A 12,120-nucleotide genomic window follows, 5' to 3' on the forward strand; every position below is an offset into this window, starting at 1 on the left:
CGGTAGAAATAGCCCTTCGTAGGAATGAAACAACACCTATTATGCTCGATAGTCTCGGTATGTGGCGCAAAGAAGCCACACGACAAAGGGAAGGGCCAACGATGGCACAGTCCCGAGGAGTAGATATGAAAAGAGAACGGTGTAAAGGGGTGTGCCGACAAGTCAACCCCGGAACACAACGACCCGAAGGTAATCCCCCGACACTGCGCACAGGACGAATAGATTTAAAACAGAACCAATGTGCTTTCTGTAAATGCCTCGGGCACCGGAAAGCCCAATGCCCGACTTTGCAGAGCATAGGTAAGAACGGAGGGTCGACAGAAAGGACAGACCGACAGAAAGGGAAAAGGCGCGAACTAAAAACCAATCAGACTAGTGCGGACAGGACAGATAGAACCACCCCGTTTGATTATGCTCGATGGCACAGGTTTCGTCAGACCAATTTTAACGACATGTTAGAGTTCTGGGACTGATTGCTCTCTGTTGCCCCCCCACTCTGAAAAACAAACACAACTGCAGGCCAGTGTAAACAACCCCCCGTTAGAGAAAGGACTCAAGGAAGCCAAGCGTCTATTATATAACTTAGGATTTAATTACGGAAAAGAAAAACACACAACCAACAGTAAATAGAATAACTAGTAGAACTCTCTAAAAAGCTAACTTGACTAATAGGGAAAATACAAAACATGTTATGCTCACTCCGGAAGTCCTCGAAATGTAACAGTTCGATGGTCCCGCCCATCCGAAACACATAGCACATGTGGGGCGGGGCCTACCAGCAACCATGGGCCAAAAAGGAGATCGCTGGCGAGAAGGTCCTGGAGGCTCCACCAAGCAGGCAATGAAATGGTCTTCCCATACTACCCTTCCAGGGATGGCGTCCCCCGGGCCGCGAGTAGGGAGGGGGCGGCTGCAAATGACCCCCTCCCTCGTATCTCCTGGTCCGGCCATCACGAATTCCTCCAGCGAACGGATGCAGGGTGGGCAGGGAGGAAGAGGCGACGCGGACGAGCCCCTTCCACCTCCACAGGTAGGAGGCTTCCCTGCCCTGGTCCGGCGCCGATGTCCTCCAGCCGGGCGATGGCCATATACCTGCGCTGCACAGGACACATAATGCCCGACTGGTATATTTCCTTAGCACGGGACATACAAGACCCAACTGGTATACTTCCATAGCACAGGACACACAATGTCCGACGGGCATATTGCGGAGCACCGGATGTACAGTGGTCCCCCAAGAGTCGGAATCAGGGGTGTAGGGTGGTCATCATGTGCGCCCCTGATTCAAAGGGGCGGCGTAGGATGCGCCGGGAGAGGAAGGCGGCACGGACGAGCCTCTCTCACCTCCCCAGACGAAGGCTCCATTGCTGCACCCTGGCGCCCCGAACCAAAATGTCCTGCTCCAGCAGCATGATGCTCTGTCCTTCGCCATCACAAGAAGTTTCTTCCACTCCCGATGGATACGACAAAGGTGGCTGCCACAGGGTCTCAAAATGGCGTCTGGGCCCTCGAAAGGCGGGTCTAGGCCGCTGGAGTAACTTTGTCCGAAATTACAACTCGGGCACTTGCCCACCTGGGCGCAAGCCCCCACCATCGACAAACATCCCCTCGACTTTGAAGATTCTACCAAAGTCCCAAGAGCCCTCAGCCCCTTCAGGCTTCCGGAGGGGAACAGCTGCATTGATCACTAATGAAATAACCACGGCACAGCAACAAGATGGCGGTGCTCTCGTGTCTGCATCAGCTTCCGTCTGAACCACCCAGGAACATTATGGGCTAACGAACTCGAGTAAGTTCCGGCTGAGCATCAACGTGACCCGGTAAGAAAGACTCTACCCCCTCCCTCTCTTGATTGACGGTCCACACCACCAGCCCATCTGTTAGCACAGTTTTCTTTTGAACTGCCGAAAGGGATCCTGGTCCAACCGCCAATCGTCGAGGATATTTTTTCCTCTGGTGCTACTTCCGGACTAAACCGGCCTCGCCCAAAATGGCGCCGGTATCAATGGAAACTAACGGACGCCTCGTGGTGTTCCTTAACTAATGAAACTTGATGTACTAAGATATATACGAACCATTGTGCACTCGAGGGGAAAGGGAGGAGGGTTCACTTGGCGAACGTTTGAGAGGGGTTCCGTAAAAATGTTGATTTCAATGAACGATTTATTTTTTGATATTTATTGTAACTGGTACATAACGTCGCTTATGATGCACACCCACGGTTTACATCTAGGAAATACGATTCCTATGAGCTTGACTGTGTTTCCATTTATGAACTAAATTGCCCCTGATTCCCTCGTCACGCAATGAAATATTTTTAGTTACTTGCAAATAATAAATTAGGCCTTTTTACATGTTCTTGTGTTATAAAATAACCCCCTACTGTATGTGCCTCCATCGACGACATATCAGGCCAAATTATGATTGTGCTCTCACATTTTACGTACTGAATGATTATACAAATAAAGGTCTTAAAAACTATGAATAGGCATCGCATACTTTTGTAAATGTGGGTATCGGTGGGAGGGTTTTTCTGTGCGCAACCGTTCTGCTCTTTTTTTAAGGTTATCCGAGAAATGATTGTCCGGCCCCGGATTGATGATCGGATCCCAGGTATGATACGTTGCCTCCAAAATATGCGACTAAGCTCAGGGACTGACATATGAAGAAGGACCTCGACCTCTGAGAATGGGTAAAGTAAAGCGGGGTGATTGATAAAATGTTATAAAGATATGGTGGTCGAAGGTACTGAGGTACCGGGTTGAATGAAGAACTGATATGCCTTAGGACCTCACAGCTTTGGGAATGATTTAAGGATCCCGATGGCCGGATACATCTACAAAACCGGGTACCTCACGCTAGGCACCTCTGATTCCGTTTTAGCGTCCCCCTACACACGATCCTTCATGCCATCCTCGAACCCCCCCCCATGAACCACCTATCACATTGCCCGCCCCCCTTGACTGCAGAGACAAAGACCCTAAGGATTATATCCCGAAGAGATAAGTACGAGTATGCAGTAAGTAAAGGACTTTCGTGCCCGTACATTTGATGTGTTCGAATGTTGTTCCCCCACCTCCCCCTTTTTCCCTCCTTTTCCCCTCTGCAGATTACATTGGGGTCCCGATTAGGGTACCGTAAAGGATCTGGAGCCACGTCACGCCCGATGCATGAAAACGGACTACCGCCGCAAGACGACACAAAAAGGACGCCCTACCCAATGCACGACCTTTTTGTACCAGATCTAATGCTCTTCTGTCCCAAAACTGCATGCTTTCTACATCCTAACACAGACCTGAAACGTCTAACGTTGGGTAACGCACTGAATAGCCCAAACAATACACGGTCATTCTCCATGTCCCATGTGTACCGTTTGGCCTATTGTCTCTCTCTCTCTCTCTCTCTCTCTCTCTCTCTCTTTCTCTCTCTCTCTCTCTCACTCTTTCACCCCTCCACACTTTCCCTCTTCCTAGCGACTGGCACCTAATTGACGAACCTGGTGCACCTCCTGATTGGCCCCAAATACCATAAGTATTTGCACAAATTTGTTCAAAATAAAATTGTATCGGTACCACGTTACTACCTCTCCTTTTCTGCTAAATATGGATGAAATTTAAATTGGCCAAAAGGAAAGGGACAGGTAAGACGACTGAGGTTCCCTAAATTTGACCCACAGCCAGGGAACCATTTGTCAGTGGCTTCTATGATAAAATATGTCTATGGTAATGCGACCATCCCCATTCCAAATTGCCTCTACACCCCGAACAGTAAGAAATGATCGAGACACCTCCGTCTTCCCAAAATGCCCCCAGTTTGGTGTCAGCTGCCCTGAACGAGAGCCTGAAAAACGCCCCCTGCTCTAATTCACTGTGTCCCTAATTGTTTTCCATAAGATCCCTCCTTCCCCGAGGATAAGTTCAATAATTACTGCAAACCACCCCCGAGTTTTTATAGTAACCAGGTTGCGAGGATTTATATAGAAAGTTAGAAAGATGTGTGCAAAGTTGAAATTTAGATCGAAAATCGAAAGAACTTGTTGCAGTAAGCCTTGTTGTAAATAAGATGTTTTTATGTAATGCAGACTTGTTTAGCCTATGTTCACCCCTCAGAAGGATGCCTATCAGACTATGGTGAATAGCACGTTGCACCTTTTTAAAATTACAAGGCCCTGAAGACCAGCCTAGCCTTGCAAGACTCGTACTAGGGAAATGGGTCTCTACCAGAAGAACTGACATCTACTATAATAGACGTATGCAATAAATGAGTACCAGACCTCGTACCTATTACAAATGAACGTAATAACCATCAAAGCGCCAAAGAATTAGCCAGCAAAAGGAAGTTGTAAGGAATCCAGCAAACCCATCATCAATTGTTTATACGTTAGCCGCAAGAATCTCCAATGTAGCGAGTGCTTACCCCAGTTGCTTGGTGTTGGGAGAGAAATAGATTTATGTAATTACCTTCTTCTGCAATATCTCTAAAGACTGTTTTTTTCAAAACTCATTTAAGGGTATCACTGTCGGAGGAGAAAGAGACCGGATGTGGGAGCACGCGGCCTGACTGCGGATTGTGGAACATCAGCGACGGAGGCCGAGGCGAGATCACAGCAGTAAGGAGACGCAGGACGGGGCACTGTCTCAGACAAAGTTAAGGAAGGGGCTGACCTGAAGCCCCTGCTCTATGATCAACGTGTGCCAAAAAGTCCCCGCCCTCTGAACATGGTTACGGACCCGCCTGTCGCAAACTCTCCGTCCCCCTGATCTGTTCCCGACTTGGCCCTGCTCCATCCCCTCCTCCTCCGACCTACCATAAGGACTGTTCACACCCACACCTCTCCACCTGAACTTCCAAGTTCCTCCAAAATCCTACTGAGCTACCCAGAAAGGGGTATTTCCTGCGTCAAAAGGAAGGAAACTCCGACCGAGTAGACCACGAACTATGTTAATCTCAGAACGGTGATCTAGAACTCCACCAAGGATCACCCCTAAAGAGAAGATGAACGAAGTATGTGGTTCTACCCGCTACTGAACGCCTCGAAGGTGATGGAAGCAACAGGAAATACCCACCACAGAGACTCAAGAAACAAACAGATCTCACAATTCAGGAACAATCGCATTTTTATTGCAAATCTATGCTCTGCGTTACAAAAGAAGATGCACCTGCTCCAAAACCATAACACATTGCTCCTATGAGGTCTGGCGAAACAAGACAAAATGTACCCCTGCCCGCAGACCTCCGACGACTCAATCCACATGAACATTCCTATTGACAGACCGAATTGTAATCCAGGTGCTTAACAGTGCCAACAGAAGACGACAAAAGACAACGAGAACTCTGATATCTTCTCTATATCTCCTTTCTCTCCCAATCACCATTGGACTAACAATGCACCCGCCGAATGCAAAAAAAAAAGGGACTTACTTATATAATAACTTACCAGCTCCTATTTCGAATGACCATAAGTACCTATGATCTGTACCCAACGCCCTCGCTACGTAATTCTAGTCTGATATTGCATTTCGATGATTTTTTCTGCAACCAACTTAACGATGAACCCGACTACTAGATGATGAGATTTTTCAATATGATGTTTTTAATGTGATGTTTATGTACAGTTCTTTTGCCTAAGTCCACACTTCCTTACTTATGATCGCTGCATATAGGTATAGATAGGAAATAGGCCAGCAAGATGTCTTGGAAATGTTAAAGGGGGGACTGTGGAAAATTAGTACAAGCTTGGTGAACATTATCTGCGCCATCTTGCCCCTTTTCGAGCCCATTCGTGCGCGTAAGCGGCTGCCATTTTGAGCACCATGGCCCCCCCTGCCCCTCGCTGATAGCCAGCGCGTCTCTCTCTCTCTTAACCTCGCAAGCATCACCCCCGCACGCTGATAACCCCCGCTCTCTCATGCCTTGGGTCGTAAACCCCTCTCCAGCGCAGCTTCACCACAGAATCCCATCCTGTTCCCAGCGCGACACCTTCCCTCATTCCTTTCATGGCCTCAGACCCTTTTGATGCAAACCCCCTTTTTCCTGTGTCCCCGTTTGTCTTCCTTGTTCCCAGGCCGACACCTGGCCCTGCGGATACTGTTTATTACCCCGTACAGTAGGAAGCTTCCCCTCCCCATCAAAAGACCCACGAACCGATCAAAGCCCCCACCCTATGAGATCCGATCAACTCCACGCATTCCGTGAATCGGCGGAATGCCCTGCTGCGCGACAACCACCACCTGTTGTGACCGGGGTGGGGAATCCAACTGTAAATGTATGTGGGAACGGGCCTGAAGGGGAGATTCCGAGGATGTTCTTTCAACTATCAATGTGTTGCGAGAATGTGTTATGTGCAATAAAGGTCATAAACCCTAGTATAAGAGGCCAGGCCTCAGAGATGTGGCTAGAGCACCTCGTGACGATACTTGCTGTCTGAATTGATGTGTTCTCCTCCGGAGAGAATAAAATCCTCGTTTCCTGCCTTCCAGTCTCCAGCGCCTGCTTCTTCATTGATTAACATTGGCGGGTCATAGAGGCGATACCGCCGGGCAACATAAAAAGGGTCTTTGGTTACTGGTTGTCTTTGGAACCCTTTTTTACACCATCATCATTCTATCCTCTTTTCCGGGTACTGGGTCATATCTGCAGACTGTAAGTTGTCCTTTGAGTGCACCAAGACGGGGTGATTTGTACGTGGTGGGACTCCGCATGTCCCCTAGGGATAATCTGTGCGTCAAGGGCGGGGTCTGAGGACCCGCGGTCGCACCTCCTGAAGCGGAGGCTTGGGCATCATCTCTGTGTGCAATCTGTATTTGAGTCTGTCTTTTAGTAGGATCTGGTAGACGTGGTTTCGGTAGGTCTGTTTTGAGTGGAGGAAGTGGCGGGGCTGGCGGAACAGGAGAGGTCTGTCGCGGTACCGGCGGAACATGACCTGGGGGCGGAGTGCCACCCCCATCCCTGTCAGTAGGCAGGGCACGAACAGGCAGATTGGTGTAAGCTGGTGCTACATCCTCTAGATATGAGTTTAGGAATATGTCTTTAGTAGTCTTATGCATTACTTTAGTTGGAACTAATGGTGCCGGCAAATTTTTCGGTATTTCTGAAATGGCGTCAGGTGTACCCTCGGCCAAAAGATACATACCGTTCACTTGGCTATTTCGGATACGATCTATTTGTTCTGATTTTACTCGGATTCCTTCAATAACTAGTTCGTTTTCTCGGGCTTTTTCTGATTCTTTAAGTCTGTCTTCTCTACGAAGTGCTCTTTCAGCACGTTTATGTCATTCCTTACGCCAAAATTCTATGGCGTCTTTCTGAGATTGTCTGGCTTTCTTTTTCCGTAATGCTTCTTCTACCTTCATGATGCACTCGGCATCCCATGTTCCATTAACGGGCCATCTGTGTCTCTCGTCTAGGTGCTTTGTATAATCGGTCCATAATTCTAGATACAATATGGCATCTATGCCATGTTTATGATACATGAAATTACCTGGAGTGTCCCTGGGGGGGATCGGAATTTCCTCCTCTAACATCCCTTTCCTAGTTCCTATCTGCTTTAATTTGTTAAAAAACGGCATTGTGCCTACTTAATACTGAATGCGAGATCCTTTGATACTTAATTCTGAATATAACTAGTTATACAAGAAAACACAATAATGCACATAAGAACAGTCACATTCATACCACGACATTAATCACATAAAAAGACATTTGAGACATAGATGACTACCCCCTATATCGGATGTACTGCTAAACAGTACAGATACACTGGTGTAACAGTGCAGAAATTCAGAAATTCGGAATACTAGATATACTGCTAAACAGTACAGATACACTGCCTAAAAACAGTGCAGACCGGACTTGTGTACCCAAACCCGTCTAGATACGTCCCAGCAATGGTACTCACCGGGAAGCACGGAAAACAGAAGGCCTCGGAAAACTCGACTCGACTCGACTCGACACTTCGGAAAACTTCGGGAAACTTCGGAAAACTTCGGAAACCTGGTGGGCCTCTTGACACCTCGGACCTTGCTTCTTTTGGCTAGGCTCTGGTCGGGATCCTCCGCACTCCTCACCGCCTCGTCTGGGCACTGATCGCAGTCTTCGTCACCTCCGTGGGTCAGAGGGAGATGCAGGAAATCCTGCCGGTACGCGTATGGTCCTTCTAACTGATGGCAGGGGACAGAGCTTGCAATGCGCCAACCGGCGCGTGAGGTGGGGGAGGGGTCCCTGTTCGGGCGCCAAAATGATGTAAATAAATAATTTACTCTCTTAATTTCTATGCAGGTAAGTACTTAATCAATAATAACTCAGATCGGATGAAAAAAGACAGAGTCCGTGGTGTTAGAGTTCTTAGGGGTTTTATTCCTTAAAAAGGAATGGTCATGGCCAGGATATCATGTTCTGACCACCACAGAGGTGTCAGAAGGGATAGAGCGCGCTACATTTTATTAACAGTACATAGCTTATATACTTAATTCACATCATTGGAAACAGTATAGAAGGCGTAACAGCTGAGAGAAGACAAGATAACAGAATGCACGTGGTGCTAGTACGTAATCAAGAGGCGTGAACTAGAGGTGTGTGCTGGAAACGTCACTGAGAGGTGTCACAAATGGGTGGCACTAACAGAAAATGTTGCAATGTCAGCAGAAATCGGAAGCTTGGATGCGCGCGCAGCTGCATGACGTGTAATTGGAGGGGTGCAGGGGACTTGACATTTACACTGACGGAAAGAGACAGAAGTCTGGCATGTCAGATCAACTTGTGCTTCTATCATATCTGATATCTGGTGTTTAGGAACTAAGCTATCTGGGCAGAAAGGTCTCTAGAGCAGAGGCTATTCTATACTGACTGTGAGTGCGTGTATAAGCGCCTGAGTGTCTGCATGAGAATACGTGGGGGCATGGGGCCTTCCATGGAAGCATGGCAACGGAGGCTATGAATTACTTGAATTACTTGCATAGAAACAGGTCGGCCCTTTGGCCCTGCAGCTGAGGAAGGATGTTTACTGAAGCTAGCAGGCAGGAATGTATTTTCGGGGAGCGGAACAGATAACTCGAAGGTTATAGTCAATCTTGGCAGGCAGCAGGCTAAGCTGAGCACGGAGGGCCGCGCTAGAAGTAAGTCAGAGTTCACGGGTACGGGGGCAGCCTGGGCAGAGGCCCTCGTAGTCAGAAGCCAGGAAAGAGGCTCGGTGGCAGAGATTCAGGGCCTACTTCAGCCAGGGCTGGAAAACGTAGGAGTACACTACAAAAAGACGTTGGCATAGCATACTTAGGAACGGACCATTCAACCCATTCATGGTGGGTCTGAAAGAGGACATGTTAATGTTGGACGCAAATGTATTTGCGTCTTCATAGCTGGCACAGGAGGGAAGTTACATGCACTTTAACCTCGTACATGGAGACGGTGGGGTACGCGCTAGGGAACATAACTTGACCAAAAATCTATATTACCTCACCTGGATCACCCCTAAGATGACCCACTAATGTCGTACTATGGTTGTATGATAAATAAACCTGCAGCAGTTCTTTACCCACAAACAGAGGGGCAGATTTATGTTAACTGGCGCATCCCCAGGGATGCGCCAGTTAACGTGCGCCACAGTGCGCCACAGCTCCGCCACCATTGGTGCGCCGCATTTATAATGAGGCGCACCATGGTGCAAAAACGGCACAGATGCGTGACGCATCTGTGCCGGAAATGTGGCGCATTGCTGGAGTTGCGTCGCAAGCGCGACGCAGCTCCAGCAAGGCTCAGGGGTACACCATCTGCACAATGCTGCGTCAAGACCTACGCCTGCTTCAAGCAAGCGCAGGGTTTTGACACAGCATTGCCCTGAAAGTGACTGAGTGAAATCTCATAGATTTCACTCAGCCATTTTCAGGAGGCGTTCCTGTGCCGGAACGCCCCCCTGCGCAGGAACGCCTCCTTATGGCGCAGTGCTTTACAACGTGACGCGTCTCCTAGATGCGTCACGTTGTAAATAGGGCGCATTGTTTGCGCCTCAGTTGCGTCAAATAAAGTGACGCAATTGCGGCGCAAAGAGGCGCAACGGCCTCATAAATCTGCCCCATAGTGTCTGGTGTATCTGTGGGGTTAAAATGTTTTCATGTTGGGGAGGAGCGGGTGACGGTGTGGGCACTATGATCCCACATTTTCCCAAACCTTCATCATTTTGTAGCTTTTGCTACAAAAATGAGTTTAGTCATCAGAGAAGTGGGTAGATAATCAGAGACAGCGAGGCTGCTGCACTGAGCTTTACACACAGTAAAACCCGACACGTGGCTGGAATGATGGATGTTTTTATAACAGCTCCGAAAGCTACTTTGAAAGAATTATTTCATACAGCCAATACCCCATTCAAAGAAACGCAAACCTATTTATAATGTTGCAGAATTGTATTGTACGAATTTATTTTTAACTTCTATGGGAAAAATACGAAATAATTAAATATTCAAGAAATTAGCTGCATTTGCCGGGAATCGAACCCGGGCCTCCCGCGTGGCAGGCGAGAATTCTACCACTGAACCACCAATGCTTCGTTATATACTACGTAGTATAATGCTTATATTAAGTGTACAATGTGAGGATATTTAAACGTCATATGGCGTTTTTACTTAACCCGGGTCTATGCCTGAGGCTGACAAGAGCACAATCAGTTACTGTACTGCACAATGCTTCACATGTAGAGAGCAGCTTTGAAGCTCACATGTAGTATGTTACAGGTTCTATCTGTGACCCACCGATGCTTCCATAGTACATATGAACCTTAGAGATACACAGAAGATGATAAAACTTGACCCTTGCAGATGCTGAATCTTTAGATGTAGTCAACACTAAACCACCCGGGCTGTACCTGACCCTGACGGAGACAAAGATGCTGCACAGACCAACCCATGCCGGAAATGATGAGAAGTCACAGAACTGACATCCGCAGGCGATGAAAAGACAACGCTTTCTGTACTGAACAGAGACAAGCACCAATGAACCACCGGCCCTTCATGTATGATGAGAGGAGACACCGATCACAAGGGACTGGGGACATTAATACACAAAATCGGGCTTAGAATGATGCCCGCAGGTAGAAGATGAAGGCGACTGACAAGTTACCCGGGCTGACCGAGATTACTGACCTCCGAGCAACAAGCCCAGGGGGGCAGTCAGAATTGGATCTGGCGTGAGCTGGCCCCTCCCCACCTCCCTACCTCCCCAGCTCCCCAGCTCCCTACCTCCAACCCCCAGCATCCACCCACCCACTGCTACAAACCACCCCCACCTGTGGACCCGACTGGTGCAGCTTCTTTCAAGAAGAGAAAGTGGATGGACTGAAACTAACGTTCATTCAATGAACATACAGATAAACAATGGAATATTAAAATCAACCAATATATCCAAATTAACAAAGCAGAATACAAGTAAGTGCTTGAAAGAAGTGAGAGTCCACACAAGTTGCAGAAGGCGAAATCACACAAAAAAAAGGAAACCAGAGATGAAAATCTGGAATAACAAAGTCACCTTAAGGGAGGGGGAGGCGTGGCCGGGGGTCGGTGCTAACAGTAAAGAATATAAGGAGCCGCTCATGTCACCAGTACAGTAGTACTGACACCTCTCACCAGGCCTACTACACTGTTTAATAGGACATTAAAGCTCTTTCTCGGGATGCTGGGATACTCTTAAGGGGACGACCGTCTCTATCCATATTTAAGGGATAAACATTTACCCTTTAATCTGGACGTGGCTTTAATGCCAGTTTTAGCCTGAGCGTAAAATAAAGCAACATTACAGAAAAATAAAACATTCTTACAGAAAAGGTAATATAACACAAGCAAATGTTTCTGCATTCCGTAAAAATGATTTCTGCGCAGTCACAAGGGCACAGCATGCAGCAGTATATCAAAGGTCAATATTGGATGCATTAAAACACTCTTTCCCTACGCAGTACAGCTGTGTCATCATAATGAAATGGCTTATGTTGGTTAAAGCTGGAAATTGAACCAATGACAGAGTACAGAACTGAGACGCAGACGTTATATATAAAAAAAATATTAAACCATACTCCGTATGTTGAAAATGTATATTGACAAAGAAAATATTGCCCAACTGCCGTGACATTGCCACCCGCAA

General features: G+C 47.6%; 1 non-coding gene across 1 annotated transcript; it reads right to left on the bottom strand.

Moving 5' to 3' along the window:
* Nucleotides 1-10,463: 10,463 nt before the first annotated feature.
* Nucleotides 10,464-10,534, bottom strand: TRNAG-GCC (transfer RNA glycine (anticodon GCC)). Its single transcript has one exon. It is a non-coding gene; the product is annotated as a tRNA-Gly (tRNA).
* Nucleotides 10,535-12,120: the final 1,586 nt, after the last annotated feature.

The sequence above is a fragment of the Lissotriton vulgaris genome, chromosome 12 (genome assembly GCF_964263255.1).
Source record: "Lissotriton vulgaris chromosome 12, aLisVul1.2, whole genome shotgun sequence".
Taxonomy (NCBI): domain Eukaryota; kingdom Metazoa; phylum Chordata; class Amphibia; order Caudata; family Salamandridae; genus Lissotriton; species Lissotriton vulgaris.